Source organism: Equus caballus, chromosome 30 (genome assembly GCF_041296265.1).
Source record: "Equus caballus isolate H_3958 breed thoroughbred chromosome 30, TB-T2T, whole genome shotgun sequence".
Classification (NCBI taxonomy): domain Eukaryota; kingdom Metazoa; phylum Chordata; class Mammalia; order Perissodactyla; family Equidae; genus Equus; species Equus caballus.
The window spans coordinates 35,835,685-35,852,598 of record NC_091713.1 but is presented as its reverse complement, the minus strand read 5'-3'; the positions used below and the strand labels follow the sequence as shown (position 1 = coordinate 35,852,598).

Below are 16,914 nucleotides of genomic sequence, written 5' to 3'. Positions count from 1 at the left end.
TTAGATTAAATTTTTTCCTTTAAACATATAGTGGATTTCAAAATATTATTTTTATCGAAACCAATTATTTCTTCTCTAATTCTAGATGGAGACTCAGAAGGGACATATATATATATATGTGTGTGTGTGTGTGTGTGTGTGTTTTTGAGGAAGATCAGCCCTGAGCTAACTGCTGCCAATCCTTCTCTTTTTTTGCTGAGGAAGGCTGGCCCTGAGCTAACATCCGTGCCCATCTTCCTCTACTTTATACGTGGGACCCTACCACAGCATGGCTTTTTGCCAAGCAGTGCCATGTCCACACCCGGGATCCGAACTGGCGAACCCCGGGCCGCCGACGTGGAACGTGCGCACTTAACCACTGTGCCACCGGGCTGGCCCCGGGACCTATATGTTTGTAGACACATTTTACACCTGTAACTACTTGGGAATGCGTAAGTCTTCTTGTATTCATGCCAAAGTGTTGGATACACCTCGGTTAAGGCTTTACATATTATTCAACCCGGGAAACAGCATTGTCATCAAATCCTCTCCACACAATTGTTTTCTCTGAGAAACCATGCAGTTTTGGTCGATGAATAAACTGTTTGAGCGTGAGAACACATCATGAGCTTGTGGTAGGAGGAAAGGTAGTGATTGAGAGCCTGGGATGTCAAATCAGAGAGTTCACAACGCCTGTCCTCTCAGGGGCAAAGTAATTCTTGACTTCTTTGAGCGCTGAATTCTTTGTAAGTAAAAATGACAAAAGTTATGGAACCCAATAGTGTTTGTTATGAGACGTTAATGAGATAACGAATAGAAAGCGCTCAGTGTCATGACTGGGAAAAAGTGCTCAATCCATATTTCAGTGTTAAAAACCAGTATAGACTATGTGACTTGGCGTCTTAGGTGACAGACACATCTTTTTTAGTGGAATTTTGGAAGATATGTAGGTTTCTTTTTTTGTGTGGGTTTTTTTGTTTTTTTTTTTTTTTTGCTGAGGGAGATTAGCCCTGAGCTAACATCTGTGCCAATCTTTCTCTACTTTTTTTTTCTGTATGTGGGACACCTCCACAGCGTGGTTGGTGAATGGAGTAGGTCCACACCTGGGATCTGAACCCGAGAACGTGGGCTGCCAAAGGCGAGCACATGGGACTTTGACCACTCGGCCATGGGGCCAGGCCCTGTGTTTTGTTTTTGATACCAGTTTTATTTTAGTCACAGATGCTATTTGACACCCTGTAGAAGACCTCATATGATTCTTATAATTTAATACTATTGTATAGTGAGTTGCTTTGATTCTCTTTCTTTTTGTCTATGGCTAATAAAACTTGTAACAACAAAAAAGATTGAATTTCATGCTTCGCGATATGCCTCTGATCAGACAGAATTAGTTTACAAAATATACAACAACAGTTATGGGATGGTAGCATTATCGGGTCCTAATAACTCTACCAGAACCTTTTAAAAATCGTATTTGCTATTTGTCCCTCTCTGACTCACTTTTCTGTAGAACTTACTGGCATGCTGAGGAAACATTACATTAATGAGTTACTTTGGTCTTTTGAAGCTTATCTACTAGGCTAATTTAGTAGAAATAGATACTCCGTACTTTGTGAGAAATGAACATATTTTTGTGAAAGAAGGAATGGAGTAACATTCACATGGGATACAAATAACAGGTGCTTGGAACTCAGCCCCAACAACAGATAATAAGCAATTTACGTTCCCACCACGCTGGGGAAAAAACACAAAACACAAACCCAATCACAACCTCAATTTTTCGTAATTATTTTTCTCAATCAAGGCACAGTCCAACCATTTCCTTTTGGCAAATGTGGGCCTTTTCCATGATGGCATTCTGTTTTAAACGCCTTCACTATCCCACTGAACTCATCAGATACCATCACATGGCATACGTATCATGACTCACATTTGTAAGGATATGTGTTTATCATGATAAAACATTATTTGCTAACTGATTTCAGAAAGGATTTGTAAATGATTGACAGATAACTAATGACACCGTCATCTTTGCCAAAATCCAAAAGGCATTCAATAATGTCATCTGAACCCATATTGCATGATGATGTTGAAGTCCGGTTAATGAATTACAGTCACTGTAAACTTCCTGAATACACTCGTCCAAGACATTATGACATATCTGGTAAGAACCAGTATTCTTGTAAAATGGCATTTCTGGTAAGCACCGTGCACGAGCATATATGAAAAAGATCCTTTAAATACATTTATATACTGGGTTTATTAAGAACAAGCACCCTAAATTACTCACCATTCAAATGGACTGATTGCACCAGATATTGGGGAGTTTACAGAAGACCTACAAAAACGGAACCAGTTAGTTCCGGCCAAACCATTGCTTACTGTGCATTTTTGCTTGTACCCTTCACTAACAAAGCCATTTGTCACTGATTTTATGTAGGACCTGGGCTAGGGTTGGTACGTTCTTTATCAGCTTCCTTAACAACCCCCTAAACCCCAATTTATATGAGATGGTGGGATGGCAGATTTGGAAGAGAAGTGACTAAGTAAAGATTTCTTCTCATTCCTTTTAGTAACTGTGAGAAATGTGGCACCTGGCAGGAAAGATAAGTGACTTTTACACAGTTCTGTTATGGCCAGGTAAATATTACTCACTTTTTATAGCACTAATAATTAAACAGAGCCTTAGTCAGTCTTTTGGCAATTGAAATGTTTAAGACTTTCCTCGTGTGTAGGCTTGTGTCGAGTTCCCCACGTCTATCAATCTATGATCTGTGTCTGATGACTTATGCTTCATATCTTTGTTTAGAGTAAAGGAGATAAACTCATTACCCTTTTGTTTCCATTTAGGGCCTTTTAAAACATTTAGGCAAATAACTAAATCATCTAAACTGTTTTTAAAAGAGGGGTCCATGGAACATCCTGAGTGATTGCCCTAGGAATGCCATGGTAATTATTTTTAAAGTATGGAGCCATAAAGTGGATCCCAGACATTCTCAATTCATGAACCTGAAGGTTATGTTTTAGCTAACAGTATCTGGTAGGTCACATGAATAAAATAATCTTTCAAATAACAGGTGTTCTTCTAGAATGAAATATTTTATATGGCTCAGTCTTAGAGGGGGCTATATGATACAATCTTGATTGTGTTTCAATTATTCTCATAGACATTGTTTTTTGTCCTCTCAATCCTTTGTGAAAAAGAAAATGTTTAATCAAAAATAATAAATAAAGGAGAATTTAAAAATATCCATTCCTTAAATAGTTTCTCAACACACAGCAATCTGTGAGTAGTCAAAACGTCAATCTACTGACTGTAATAAAATAAGGTGCATAACAAGTGTTATATTTTCCATTATATTTTGAGAAAGAAAGGATAAAACCAGAAAAGAAAAGGTTAGTTGAAAAAAACTGCAGATGCTTAGAAAGGTCATCTTATACTATATGAAAGTGAAAAAACGAAAAAGAGTTTCAAAAAGGTAGGCTTACTTTCTACCTGTCATTTTTATTTCCATGAATCTCACAAGTTATATCCTCAAGCATTATTTATTTAGACACTAATATATTTTAGATTTTCCAAGTCCTTTTGTGTTTCCCAGAAAGCCACTAACTATCCAATTTTTCTGTTTACCTAATAAAGGTAAGAGGTAAAATGCTGAGGAAACATTTTAATGACTGGCACATGGCAGTCATTCAATAAATATCAATTATCAATAGTAAATTTGATGGCTGGGAAGCTTTGCACTGAGGAAATGCAAAGAACTGTAAACATAGAGTTGGTAATGCATTATGTCCTTAAATGAGGCAAACGTATGTAAAGCAGCGACAAATTGTAAATGCAGCTCCAATTCATCAGGTCCCCCAAAAAACTCATTATCTCTCGTTTTAAATGCCACTTTTTTTGATGAATGACATCACCTAATTGCTACATCAGAAATTTGGGTATTGTTCTAAAAATGTCCCTCTGAGTTACTTGCTTCGTCTATCCCCTTGACAAGCTGAGTCCTTCTGTTTCCTCAGTGTCTCATGGAAATCCCCTCCTCTAGTCTTGCGATTGGCCTGGCTTTGCAAATCTACATTGGAGAACCGACTGGCATTGAGCCAGAGGGACTTGAGGTCCGGTCATGTCACATCGTTGATTAATAGTGCGACCCTTGTGAGTTCTTTCTTCCCTTTAGCATTGTGTGCTCAGCACGGTTGCAGCATGAACCATGACTCATGGGATGGCGGAAAGATTCAGTGAGAACACATGTGGCATGTCTAGCCCAACGATTGCTGAGTAGATGACCCTCATTTCTCACTTTGATCACTTACGTTTGCTCCTAATGATCCCTTGCCTTTGCTCTGACTTCCTCTAGATCATCCTGCCTAAAGAATTAAAATAATAATAATAATAATAATGATATTCTGCTTAAAACTCTTCAATGCTTTGCCATACTCTTTAGGATAAAGCTCATATTCTTTAAGTTTGGTACACAAGACCCTGTAGGATCTGGCCTTTTTGTAAACCTCTTTAATCTATCTTGTCCCATACCTTCACTTTCATTCTATGCTCTAGCTACAGAGAATTACTTGTAGTTCCTCAAAACGGCATAATGTTTCATACCTCTGTTCCTCCATCTCTTCATTGGTGCATCCGTCCATCCATCCATTTGTTCCATCAACTAAAATGTGCTGGAGCCTATAGTTGGTGCTGGGGATATGGAGTCAACTTCATGGGGTTCAAGTTGGTGACAGAGACAAATGATGACAGTTGTTTACCAGAGGATGCTGGGCAGTGCCCAGGGGTTGCTAATCCATCTTGGGAAGGATGCGAGGAAGATCCTGGAGGAAATGGTTTTTGAGCATTCGTAAGGGCAAGTATGGAGGGTATTCCTGAGAGGAGCAGCACATACAAAGCCAAAGAAGCATGAGGGGCTGAGGCGTGCTCAGTGACCTAAATACTTTCCTGGAGCTGAGCCTGACCCGTGTTTAAGGATATATGCTTGGATCATTTCTTCAGTAGTGGCAGACAAAGAGAAACAAATACAAACAGAGGGAATGGCCAACAGTTGGGGAATGGCTGAATCAATTATAGTATCTCCATTTCATTGGCTACAATACAGCATTAAAAAAAGCCAAGGAGGGCCTTGCTGGATGGCTGGGAAGGATTCGTGTGAAGTGCTCATTGTTGCATGAGCAGAGCAAGGTGCTTATGTGAGTGGGAGGACCAAGCAAAAAAGAAAACAAAATATAGGCATATGATCGCATTTATGCATTTACATAAAAGTCTATGTACATGTGGCTATGGATACAAATAAAGAGATTACAATAACTTCAAAAATGCAAATGAGTATGAAGGAAAGATACACAAATTTCCTATAATCCTGACATCTTGAGATATTAGCATTTTGAAGTATTTTAGTCTTTTCCTATGTACTTAAGTACTTCACTGTAGACAAAATTGGTATCATATTGTGTGGGTTGTTTCATATTCTGCCCTTTTAAACATTTATCATTATATGATCTACATTTTTCCATCCCATTATATTTTTTCAAAAACATAGTTTTTAATTTCTGGCTACAATTCTTTCAGATGGCTTCTTTTAACTTATCATCTCCTGCTGTTGGACGTTTGGTATTAATTAATTAATTTTGCTAATTTAAATAATTCTGGCCTTGTCACTTACCAACTGTGTGACCATGGACCACTTACTTAATATTTTTTTGCCTCAGTAAAGTGAAGACAGTAGTAGTTTGGGTAGTTGTGAAGAGTAAAATGACTTAAAATATATTTGTTTATCGCTGAGCCCGGGGCACAGTAGGTACTCAATACATGCTCGCTCGTAGGAAGCTCTCTCAGCAGCATATGAACATGTCTTCTCCTCTAAATGATGACAAGGTCCACCTCATATCAGTGTGGTGGATATTGAATAATATGTTCCAAGTAGCTAACGAGCTATCTGACTCATAACCACCCTCAGTCCAGTTTTCCTGGGTCTTGGCGGGTCTCCAGTCTTGGTCAGTGTTCTTCCTCTGTGCTCAGACAGCACCCAGCATGTAACTCTATCATATATTACATACTCTATTATTACCTATAATGTTTATTGTATACAGGACTTATCTCTTTGTACTGTGATGGCTTACTTTCTCTTTTACTTGTTGGCTGAGATTTGAGTCCTTTATTTGTCTGTCTCCAGCACCCAACACAATGGCTTACACATCATGGCCACTCGGCAAATGTCTGGTGAAGGCATAGGAGCAAGAAGGAAGATCTAAGAGGAAGGTTATTTGAGAGAACAGGGAAGGAAAAGATCATGAGAAATGGGATTAAACTGTTAGGGAAAATGGGAAGATAATGGGAGGGGTGAAATTGGTGAGGATCCCTATGGTGTGACCCAGTGGGCTGATTACTGGGGGAGGAGAGGCACAAGTGAGGTTCCCTGGCTAGTAGGGGGCAGGATTGAACTACTCTGCTTGGCAGTCAACAGCTAAATTTTGAGTCCCTGCCATGTGGCTGGCACTGGGCTAAGTTCTGATGTAGATTGTCTCATTTAATCATTTCAAGCACCCTATATTTGGTAAATGATATTAATTCCTCCATGGGGGAAATATCCCCCAGGACTATTTTAAGGATGAGAAAACCAGGGATTTGTGAAGTTAAATTATTTGCTCCTGGTCAATCAGCTGGTAAGGAATAGAGTCATGATTCATGAGTCTTTCTGGTTCTAGGGTCTGGGCACTCATCACTCTGTTTTCCTCAATCCTTTTTGGAGCTTGGACCAGACCTGCCTTCATTGTTTGTCAAATAAGGTCAAGTGTGTCCTATTAGTCACCGTGATCAATTGCACAGGCATCCTGGCTCTCAGAATTCTTCTCCTTTAATAGTTTGGCATATGGTTCTTGACATTCTTGTGGCTATCTGGTGATTTGTAAAGAGACAAAGCCCTGTAGTAGGAAACCAAGTCAAGAAGGTCAGAATGTCCCCTGAGAGATGGCAGAAAGAGCCTGGTTCCAGAGGACTAAGCTAATGGTACTCAGTGGTCATGTCCTTTTTCATCCATAGTTGTGAACCTGGGACTGTCTGCAGAGTCACATCTGTCATCTCATTGTTTATGAGTCATCAGTGGAAAGAAAAGGAAATTGAGGATAAGTAGACCCAGGACGAGAGGTGGCATTTTCCTATACTCAATGGTGGAAGGGGAGCACAATGCTGGTGAAATAGGCAGGGAGATGCTAACAAGGTAAATTGCAAATCCAAAACCTATTCTGTTTTTTAAACAGACACGTGAATCTGTAAAGCTTCAACGGTTGAAGAGATAAAGGTTAAAACACGTGAGGATATATTTTCTAAAACCCCAAACATGTGAGCTTCAAGAAAACCGCGGTCCAGGGGTCCAGGAAGGAAAGCACTTCTGTGACATAAAGATTTGAGCATTTAGACTGAGGGCACCAAGCTTTCTAATCACAGTTGTAGAGATGGTCCAGGGGCAATCCATTTGGATAGCGTCATTGCAGCAGGACCACAAATAACGACAGGTTCCTGCTGGCCCCCATTCTGCATCTCTGAGTTCTCAATTTCGAGTTGGGCATACAATTTTTAGGGGCTTATCATAACTTTGCTCTCATTTCTGATAGGATGGCACTTCAGATTCTTGCAAAGAGGCTACCCAACTGGAGAAAGATTTGGGGAATGTTTGCCCCTTCATTTAGTTCATCAAAAGTAAAGCCACTCCTGCATTCTCTCCCAAATTCAGTCTCAGTGGGGAGTTCCCGGGTTGGTTAGGTTTGTCTGCAGCTAATCACAGTGTCAGAGATCTGGAGTGTCAGTTAATGGGAGCTACAGATTTGAACAATTAACATTGATTTTCTTTTCATAATAATGCCTAAGGTAAGCATTGTGGGATGGATGCCAGACTTGGCTGTCAATTTGGCTGTCTGGTAAACTTGAGGCATTTGACAACAAATTTAAAGTGATTTTGGTCTTCACCATGGATAAAGGCCACAGTTCTGTCATCTGTACGGCACTGAATATTTTCCGTACAAGGTTTATTGTGGAAATGTTTAAAATCAAAGTATAGGCCATTCTTACAATGAAAACAATGGATTAAAATATATCCTGAATCCATCATTAAGCAACTCATGTCCTTCCTCTCTCTTTCTCTGTCTCTCTCCAGGAACATCTTTAGTTTATTTTCCTTTTGAAGACATTGCTTTCCTCTTGGCTTGGTTAGACTGCGAGTAATAGAAAGCCTGGACTGAAATGGCTTCAAAAATAAGGAAAATAAAATCTCTCTCACATCGTAAGAGGGTCAGTGGTGGGGCAGCTCATGGCTTGGTGACATCATCAGGACCAATTCTTTCTATCCCTGTCATTGCCAGTGTGTTGACTTGTCCACTGGTGGCCTTCATTGTTTCCACGTGGCCGCAGCAGTTCCAGGAAACAATCTGACACCAAAATAATGCCCAGTGCAAGAAATGAGGGTGCCCTGTTTTCTATCTTTTCATCAGAAGAGAAATTCTCCCAACAACACTCCACGGATTCCTTTTTTATGTCACTGATGAGATTGTGGTCACATGGCCATCCCTAAGCCAGCCATTGGGGAGAGGATTGGAATGGCCATGATTAGAGTATTCAGGATTTAACCTTGAGCTGAGCTCACAATTGGGTCACTTTTCCAGTGGAGAAAAGGTAGGATTCTGTTGGCACGGAAGAAAGAGAAAATGGATTGGGGTAAGCAATCAACGCTGACTGCCACATCCCTTAAATTTTGTTCTCTTCCTGCCCTCTTGATAGTTATGTCATTTCGGCAGCCTTTAATTTCAGGTAAGTTGGCAAGACAGAGTTCGCAAAGTTAGAATGGAACAGTATGTGTGGGGCGATTTACCAGCCTGGGGCAGAAAGGAGACTCACATCCAAGGAGGCGGGAGAAGTGTACGCGGATCAGAGAAGTGGGTTTGCTGGAGGTCACACCTTTCAACAAGCCACCGTTTCCTACCCAACTGTATTAAGAGAAGATGTGCAAGAGGCAGGGGACCTGAGAACCAAAAAGAAGCCTGAAGCCATGCAGAAACTTGGAGACTCCCTGTTTCCCCTGGGATTGTACATCAGCAATGCAGACCTGGGAGGATGGCCACCAGGTCATTGACCCGGGCAGTCTTTCTCACGAGGTACAGAGAGATTGTGCGGAAGAAAATAAGAGTGGGCTCATCAGAACATCCATGGGGAACCTGGCAGACAGTAGAACCAAAATATGTGTGGTGCTTTTCTATAAATGATCTCATTTGAGCATTCCTGTCCTGTCTTCTATCTCACTAGTCTTAGCAAACATTTAAGTATCAATTACTATGTCTAGACACATTGGATGCACTTTGTATGAATTAACTTATTTGTTCAACAGCCCTATGAAGGAAGTATTATGGTCACTCCCATTTTAAAGATCAGGAACTGAGGCCCACTGAGGTGGTATAACTTGCAAAAGGTTGAAGAGGTGGAAAAAGGAAGAAACTGATTCCATCGTATTAGTCAACTGCCGTGACACCTCCTGCCTCTTTGAGGAGGCTGGACCTTCCCAGAGATGCCAGTTGGGTAAGTTTTTGCCTTATCAGGTGGGTTCAGTTAACCTTGGTGCAGGAGGATGTTAAAAAATTCTTTGACCATTAGTTTTCTCACTAGTGTTTTTTTGGTGATTGTTTCGCATCTCACAACATCCCATAAGTTTAAATTGGAAATCCAACAGAGCCTTTGGTTAATGCCTGTGACAACTATAGAGCTAGAAATCATACACTGTATGTTTGTGTGTGTGTGTGTGTGTGTGTGTGTGTGTATGCTCTCTGATAATAAATAACCCTAGAGGCAATGAAGATTGTATTTGAGTGGTTAGGTCACTGTTTTCCTAGAATACCCTTAAACACACAAGTGGGCCTTTTATTCTTGTATCCTAAAGATGTTTAATTAGAAAAGGTCAATCTTAGTATCTGAATGACCTACCGTCAAACCAGGCTCCAGCATGGGACCTGTGGCAGCTATTCCAAAAACTTTGGAAACAATGCTGATCAAACTTTTGTAAACGGAATCGAGTATTGACATACTTTGCTTTATTTGATAGATTTTTAAAAATCCAGATGTAAATCAAATTTAGCAAAATAAAAACACCGTATTTGCGGTTCAGTGCAAACTTGTATTCCTTTTGTAGAATGGAAAGTCTGTCTGCAATGTTGATATCCACTCGCCAGCTGATCTGACTTGAAGCTGGCAGTTTTGGATATCAGGTCTGTGATGTGTTCTCCTCTTTCTCTCTCCCACTTTCCATCACTCTCCAACTCTTTTCTATGCTCACTCACTCACACACACAAAGTAGCTATCCAAATCAGTTGCTTAAGATTGCTAGCCATGAATCTGAAGCCACTGGGCCTTATTTTGAAAAATTTTCAACTACAAGGAAGGCAACCGTGAGTCACGTCCTGCCTCCTTGCCCCCAGGTTATCCTGTCGTGCTGTGGCTAATATCTGGATGACCTGGCTGGTCCCAGCAGCTACAGAACATTTCAGAAGTTGAGTTGACTTTTTTTAAGTTCCATCCTTCAGTGTTATTAAAATCAAATTAATGGGCAGATACCAAGAACTTATGACGTCCTCCCACAACCATCCTAGGGTTTGTGAGGGAAACAGAGAGTCAGAATAATAGAGCTGTGGACCTTGGACCTGAACTACATCATAGTTTAGCTTCTTGCTTGTGTTCGGTGGATATTAGATGACGTTATCCCTGATGTCCACCAAGAAGGTGCTTTCCTAGTACCAAGTGTGAAAGAGGATGCTAATGTGGAACGTAAGAACTGTGTGTGTGTGTGTGTGTGTGTGTGTGTGTGTGTCTAGAATGCTTGAGCGTTTAACCCCTCTGGGCCTTAGTTTCTTCTTCTGTAAGAAGGAAAGTACTTGTACCTATGTCCTAAGGGGTTGTAAGGATTAAATGAGTGAGTTACACTGAAAGCCTACCACAGAGTAACAACAATGTTAGTTACCATTTTTCCCCATCATTTGCAGACCACTCAGGTCCATGGTGAAAGGTTTTGACTAGAGCTAGAAAATTATTAAATATTGATTGGAATTGATTCTAACATCATTTATTCATCTTAAACCTACGTATACATTGATAGAAAAAATCCCTAATGTCTGCTTGGAAAGGATACTGAGAATTGCTATTCTGGCAAAAGCTGCATTGCATCCTTCTTTTGATAGCAAAGGTGATATGGAATAAAATGAATTATTGGAGAGTGGTCTGGTGAAGTGGGGCAATGGATATTAAGATTTTTTTGTAGGGCGGGGGTCACCCATGTTGCCGACCTCACCTCAATTTATGAGAACGAGATGAGATTGGCAGAGCACAGAAGGCAGCCTCATGCACCTGGACTATATACATCGATTTCCCATCTGCAGCGCTGATGTTATATTTCCTATAGAAAGTATCGGTCCGTTAATTATTTGATCAATGAAGACAAGTGAAATTTGCCCAAGTTGAAAAGTGGAAAACAAAAGGCAAAAAATTGAGAAATGCTTGCACACGTGAAGTGACTTAGGGGATTAAAAATATTTTCTTGAAGAATAGGTTTCAGTGCAACTTGATAACAAATTGGTATTCCTGCTTTTATCTTATTTGATATCAGTAAAAAGTTGGCCCAATTTAGGGATGCACAATACTTTGTACGTCCTCTTAAGCCTCAGTTGGACGACCGTCATTGTTCTGGAAGGTGTTTGGACAATTTCGAATTACTGCAAGGATCTGCCTTAGTCCTAAAGTCGCTAAGAGATACAAAAGACCTATTGTGTCGACAACTTTTGAAGTTTTACGGGAATGGCTATTATGTTAACACTTTCTAAATGTTTTATTAGATAATTTCAAATGTGCTTCACATGCAGCTTCTTAAAGAAACACAGTTTTAAAAACTTTTCGGAACCATGTGCTAAACATCTAAAGACCATTAATTGAATTTGCAATAAACCTGTGAATTTGCAAACAAATTCTTTGGTTATACCCAAACACTAGGAAATAGGATTTCTAGAGCTTGAATTTGAAATTTTTTTTTGATGATGTTTTTTCTTTTGTTCAACTTCAGTTACCTCATCTGTAAAAACCAGTTGTAATTATAAATCTGCCTTATCAGATGGCTGAAATTGATGATAGAGGAAAATGCTTCGAGAGCCCTTCATGGAATTTGTAATTACTCTTCTACATTCCATATAGAAGTTTATACTTTATAACTGTAGGGAATTTTTCTTTACAGCTTTTGTAATCTACATTAAATAATTGATTCTTCTTGGTTTAGCTTAAAATCTAACTCTATAGCTGGAGACACGTGTGTGCATGTGTACACATATGTATGTATTAAAAACAAAGTACTATCTTGGAATTTTAAAATTCTGTCACTTTGAAAACTAGCCAGTGTTTAATTTTTATCATTGCTTTTCTTTTTTCTTTTTAATTTTGAAATGAAAACGTCACCTAATGTCACTCAGAGTGACTTGTTGATTGCCCTATGTGTGTTTATGTACTTTCTTCTGAGATGTCCTGGGGAAGCTGAAGAACACCTTTCTTCAGATTGCCGAGATTCCCCTCCCATCCCCTTACACCCCTATTATACCACGAGGAAAGGACAGATATTATTACCTCCACTTCATGAGATGGGAAAACTCAGGTATGAATGGTTGTGTTGTGAAAGTCAGAGTAGCAGATCGATGGCTGGGCTGAGATTGTGTAAGTGTTGACCCCAGGGGGATGGCGACGCTCAGCCACCTCTCTGATCCTGGGTAAGCCCACCCACAGGTTGCTGGCCTCCCAGCGAAGCCATCCTCGCCACCTGGAAAGCCCACAGCCTGAAATTGATCTGGCTGCATTTTTACACTGGCTTAATGTTAAGAACTTGGTTATTCTCTTTCCTCATTTCACATCTGAAACCCAGCGAATGTAGGTCCTCTCCTAACATCTTTCAAAAAGTAAACAACTCCCCTCAAATCTGTTATGCCAGAACTGCCACATTAGAATAAAATCCCGCTGTACCAACAATACATTTAAACTGCCCAACTTTTTTCTTCATAGCAGCATCATCTTTGTACCTCTGACTTGAATCTTGTTTGAGACTCTGCTGAGTATCAGCAAAGACCTCTCTGATTTGTGGAAGACAGCTTCATAGTCCCAAAGTCCCCAAATCATTTTATCAGGAGATTAGCAGAGTGTCCCATTTGGTTACGCTAGGTTTAAGATTCCTCCTTTTCCTTTTTCTATTATGAAAAGAAACCATAAACAAGAGAAGACCAGGAGCCAAGGGAGTCTCTTGGCCCCTGGGACTGGTAACAGTGAGGCCCATCTTCTCTCTGAGGTAGGGCCAAGCTGCAGGTGGCCAGTTGCCATTTTTTTTTGCCCATCCAAGAAAAGAGAGCCCAGCCCAAGAGCATCTCCAGCAGCCTGTGCGTCAGTCTTTTCAAAATCTTGATTTTTGACCTGATTAGTCAAAAGACAGAAAGAGATAAAGTATGGGGAATTTTTAAGCTATTGGAGAATAAGCACTTTGAGCAATATAAAAAGAAAAAAGCCTATCATTTTAGATAAACGGGCATAGTAGTATATATGTTTAGAATCTTAAGCTCAAAGACTTTTTGATACTTTAGAAACAGACAAGTGTATCAGGCATATTTAAATTTGCTCATAAAATGCTCATTTTGGATTTATTTTAAAATGAAAGGCTTGAAAGAATAATGCAGACAAAAAACCCTCTATTTCTTCTCTCTCTCTACCACTGTTTCATAGTTTTGACAAAATACAAGAAGCTCCCTGCATCTTCCTCTTCCAGATGTTTCTGAATTCTTTTCTCCTGGAGTTTCACACCACTCATCAGATTCTAGCTCACTTTTCTCTAGTGATGGAGGGGGGGTTTTTTTTTTTTTTTTAAATGACAGAATTTGGTAGCCTTGGGATATTTTAGTGGCAAAAGTAGGCAAAAGAGAGGAATTGAAATCCTTAAAAGAAAAGTTTTCAATTTAGAAGAACTAATGATCCAGCTGCTAATATTTAGATATTTACTCTTTGGTGTGAAGTCCTATTTCCGGGTACCTGCTGTGTGCCTGGCATTGTGCATGGGGCTGCAAACACAACTGAATCCAAGATGCACAAATGTCATGGCAGCATCTGCACCAGCATCCCCCTGACCAGCAATTCTCATAGTTTATCACCTCAAAGAGTGTCACGATGAAAATCTCCATATTTTAAAGGAGATTAAATTCTCTTCTATTTACTCATTTTATTCATATTTAGGGAAACTCCAAACATTTAGATAATGATATGTGGTTATAGAAGGGGATAAGACTCATATTTTCAAATATAGTGGACTGATCACACAGCTTATATTATCAAAGTGTTCTTAAGCATCTATAACATATTGGCAGGTTCTATGGGAAATGCAGTAGAAGCCTATGACAGCATCCTTGCCCTCAAGGAACTCATAGCACTCGAAGAGAGTTGTTTTTAGGGGATGAGGGGCTGGTTTGGTATTTCCTAAGCAAGTTAGTTCCTTTTCCATTTGGTCAGGACTCAGTCAGCATGAAAAATAAAATTTAAGTATGTTCCGATATACCAATTACTTACTCTTAGATCTCTGCTTTATAATTCCTTTGGCTCTGAAAGTATAGTAAGGTAATTCTTCACATAAATAAGCATGAATGCAGACCTCTTTCATACCGTCTAGACATATGAAAATATTTATAAAAGCTTACACAACTTCTACATCCAATTTTTATTGTTCAGTAGTGTGGGCTTTATGAATCTTCAATGCGATTGTCGGAATTGCCTCACATAGTCTTTTAATTAACCTTCCATGGTTTCCAATTGCATTCCCTTTATCTGTTAGAATCTAAAATATTGATAAGTGCTTTGTCTCGTTAAACTGAAATCTCTGACTAGCTGTGTGTACGCCAGTGTCTCCTGCAAGTGTTCATGGCACACGCGTTTACCAGCACCTTGAAGGGCCCGCTGGACGCGGTGCTGGGGATGAGAGCAGGTCATCATCGTCACATGGGAGACGACAATACAATGTGATAAGAGCCACCCTCATATTCCCTATGGGCTTCGAAGAGTTCAAATAATTGGTATTGAGAGATGTTAGATGTGATATTAGTTTGAGAAATAAAAATTACTGCTCAGAAATTATATTCCTCCCGCTAAACTATTCTCAGAGGGTCATCCATATTGTTCATTTGTGGTGTTAGTATCTGGCCTTTCCCATAAGAAGATGAGAGAATGGCTGAAACAGGAGTGTTTAAAGTGAAAGGAAGCTTTTATGTTGTGTGTTGTTGGGGGCAGGGTGAGTGGGTCTTGTTTTTTCTCCATAGGTCTGTCCATCCTTTGGACGACTGTTTATGCATTGACACTTCTGGGTCACCAGCAGTGAACCTGTGGGAGGAAAGATGAGAATCTTGAATGTAACTGAGAGTTTTGCCCTAAAGGGAGCTGATCCTGGGGAGTTGAGTTAGGAAAGCTTTTGCTTCAACTTCCAGTTGTAATTTGGGCAAGGTTTGGGGCTAATGGCACGGTGAGAGCTGTCTGCCAGACCTTTTTGTTTTTTTTTTTTAAATCAATCAGACACATTGTTTGTTCCTCTGGGTTTGATAGACATGTTGTAATAAGGTCCTGAACTGCTCACTACCTCTTTATGTACCTTCTGTCTAAAGGCTTGTTACTATTGTGACCTGTATTCATGGAACCACAAACAATGGGTTTAACCATTAACTTTCAAACCTTTAAATGAATTCTTTTTATAAGATGAGAATTATATAGGCTTCCGCTGGTTGCTTAGAGGAAAAAAAGAAAAGGATTCAGGTTGAATTAGGTTATTAAGAACTGGGAGTTGATGGTTAGGATGCCCCTAGAATGAGCAGATAATTTGCCTTGACCTGACCACGTCAGATAACTCTGTTTAGCTGATATTCCAGTGTCCCTGGGGAATTTAAGGTTTTCTAAAGTTGGTTTGGCTGTTAGTAAAGTTAAATTGTGGCAATATTTTGTATTCATTGAGTAAAGCCCCAATCGTTGCCAATACTTAGTGTCCATTAAGGCACAATTTGATGTTAAGTATCTATTTTCAGGGCTCTTCCCGGTGAGCCTTGGGAAAGTTACAAGCTACAAAAGATATATTGTTTTATTGAGAGATATAAAAGACCGAAGAGAGTGACCAAAATCCTACCCCCTTAGATTCATAATTATCTCTATGAATTTTCTCTTCTATTTTTAATTGAGCAACGATCCCAAAAAGAGGTAGCTTTTCAGAAAACTGTACAATCCCCAATGCCTAAGCGCTTAATTCATTTTAATAATGTTTCATGCACAATAAAAGGACCAGCCCATCAGAGTGGTGAAACTTACTTAAATTGCTCATGAAATATCATTAGTAACGCGGGAGCCCATTTGGGGTCTTCCGTACTCTCTACTTTTTGCTATTTTAATGAGGCTTAATTTCCACATCCTGCTTGGAATCACTTGAACTCATGCCATGGTGTAAATTTCTTTCCTCTGTACCATTAGGAGAGCCTTTTCCTGTCCTTCTGGTAGATTAATTATTTTTCAGAATCTGTCTCTAGGCTGGTTTAACCTGCTGGCCTCAATTTTCGGATCAAGAAATAGAACCAGAACGAGACTAAGTGATAGTTCAGCATGATCCAGCCCCAGCAGTCAGCAAAAGCCACAGTGACTTGGTCCCGATCCTGACCTCACTAGAGTCAGTTCTCGGATTCACAAATACACGGGCTGCTTTTGATTAAATTATTTAATCAGCTTCATCAATATTTGACAAATTTATTGTCGGTGCCTCTCATTTAGCAATTAATTACATAATGTGCCATTCTTTTTGGCTGGTGTTTTGTATTGTTGTTTATTCTTTTTCCCCAACTTTATTGAGTTGTTATGCATTCTTG

The 16,914-nt window shown here is 39.7% G+C and overlaps 1 long non-coding RNA gene across 8 annotated transcripts in view; it reads left to right on the top strand.

Annotated features, from left to right (window-relative positions):
- LOC102150199 (uncharacterized) overlaps positions 1-16,914 on the top strand; it is a 38,208-nt gene that overhangs the window by 6,263 nt on the left and 15,031 nt on the right. For 2 of the 8 annotated variants that reach the window (XR_011434206.1, XR_011434207.1), the window contains exons 4-5: positions 2,553-2,619; positions 9,360-9,547. The exons of 2 other annotated variants lie outside the window; for them this stretch is intronic. This is a non-coding gene — a long non-coding RNA (uncharacterized lncRNA). Of the gene's footprint in view, positions 1-204; positions 3,229-7,024; positions 7,203-9,359; positions 9,548-16,914 lie in introns of those variants that run through there. 4 more of the 8 variants (XR_011434208.1, XR_011434205.1, XR_011434204.1 and 1 more) reach the window with 4 other exon arrangements.